Source organism: Macrobrachium nipponense, chromosome 18, assembly GCF_015104395.2.
Source record: "Macrobrachium nipponense isolate FS-2020 chromosome 18, ASM1510439v2, whole genome shotgun sequence".
Classification (NCBI taxonomy): domain Eukaryota; kingdom Metazoa; phylum Arthropoda; class Malacostraca; order Decapoda; family Palaemonidae; genus Macrobrachium; species Macrobrachium nipponense.
In genome coordinates this window covers 73,982,561-73,984,795 of record NC_087211.1, presented here as the reverse complement: position 1 = coordinate 73,984,795, position 2,235 = coordinate 73,982,561, and positions in this window count along the sequence as shown.

Genomic DNA, 2,235 nt, shown 5'->3' with positions numbered 1-2,235 from the left:
AAGGAAGAAGTAGAATGTTGTGTGTGTGCAAGAAACGCGGGTGGAAAGGAAATAAAGCTAAAGAGTTGGGAGATGGATATAAGCTATATTATATGGAGCAAATAAACAAGGTAGAAATGGAAGTTGGCATAGTACTGTCTAGTGAACTAAAGAACTCGGTAATAGAAGTGCATAGAAAGAATGACCGTATCATCAGATTGAAGATATGTTATGGAGAGAGATTCTGAATATTATAAGCGCATATGCACCACAAGTTGGTTGCAACAGAAGAAGAGAAGGGAAATTTCTGGAGAGACATGGATGGAATAATGCAAGAACTGGAAGAGCATGAGAGGGTGATAGTTGGGGCAGATTTGAATGGCCATGTCGGAAGTGAAAATGAGGCGATTGGGCGGGTGCATGGGGCCATGGAATTGGGGAGAGAAACCCAGAAGGAGAGAGTGTAGTGGACTTTGCTGTTGTCATTCGACATGGCAATAGTAAACACATTTTTTTGAGAAGAAAAGGGAACACCTAATAACATATAGGAGTGGGGAGAGATTCCCAAATAGACTATTCTTGATATAAAAGGATAAATCTGGTGGAGGTCAAGAACTGCAAGTTATTTCCAGGCGACCATGTAGCCCCCCAACACAGGCTGCTATGTATGGACTTGAAGTTGAAAATGGAGGAAGAAAACAAAGCTAAAGGGATAAGGAAAATTAAATGGTACGAATTACAGAAGGAAGGGGATAAGAAGAGAGAGTTTAAGAGGAGGGTTTTGGAGGATATTGATATAGGGATTGAAAGATGTTCAAGAATGGTGGGCCACGAAATGCAGCAGTAATAAGAAGGCATGGAAAGGAGCTGCTAGGAGAGACATCTGGTATCATATTGGGAAGAAAGGATAGTTGGTGGTGGGATGAAGACATTGAGAAAGTAGTAAAAGATAAGAAGGAGGCAAAGAAAAGATGGGAAGAGTCACAGTCAGTGGCAGACAGAAATAGGTACAGAGAGAAAAACAAGGGGTGAAAAAGGTGGTAGCCAAGCTAAAGCAAAAGTGTATGAGATGTGTATAATGAGCCTGGGGACAAAGGAAGGATTAAAGAAGATGATGAAGCTATCAAAGGCTAGAAAATAAGAGCACCAAAGATATAACACACATCAAACAAATAAAGAATCAAGAGGGTGTAGTGCTTAGAAAGGAGGAAGACATTGTGAAGAGATGGAAAGAATATTTCGAACAGTTGTTAAATGAAGAAAATAATAGACTAATAAGAGAGGATGGGCAAGTGAACATTGGCATGGTAATGAGGTTTTCTAGGCAAGATGGTACTAAATGCACTGAGAAGATGAAGAATGGGAAGGCAACCGGACCAGACATGATCCCGGTGGAGGCATGGAAGCATTAGGAGATGAAGGAGTGGATATACTGTACGATCTTATGATAAAGATCCTTGAACAGGAAAAGATAACCAAATGAGTGGCGTGGGAGTATATTGATCCCAATTTTTAAAGGGAAAGGCGATGTCCAAGAGTGTGGTAATTATAGGGGCATTAAATTGATGTCCCACACTTTGAAGATACTGGAAAGGATGATAGATGCTAGACTGAGAGAAGAAGTACAAATAGGTAAAGAGCAGATGGGATTTATGAAGGAAGGGGAACAACAGATGGTATATTTTTGTCTGAGGCAAAATAATGGAGAAATTCGGGGAAAGGAAAGACAAAGGGACCCTACATTAGGTATTCATTGACCTTGAAAAGGCTTATGACAGAGTCCCGAGACAAGAGGTATGGAGGAGCCTGAGGGAGAAGATGGTGCCAGAGAAGTATGTGCGATTGATACAAGAGATGTACCGGAATGTATTTACCAGAGTGAGGAGCAGTGTTGGGGAGACAGAAGGTTTTGAGGTGAGAGTAGGATTACACCAGGGGTCGGCTCTGAGCCATTTATCTTTAACATAGTGATGGATGTTATAATAGAGGAGTAAGGGAGACAGTACCATGGAACATATTGTATGCGGATGATATTGTTTCTGTGTGCAGAGAGCAGGGAAGATCTGGAAGTGAAATTGGAAAGATGGAGACGAAGTACTGGAGGACAGAGGAATGAGAATAAGTAGATCCCAGACCAGAATGAAAATATGTACCACCACTGAGGGGATGATAGAGAAAGTATTCAGCTTGGTGGAGAGCAAATAAGGAGAGTTGATAATTTTAAGTATTTGGGATCTTTTGTTAACGCTGGAGGAA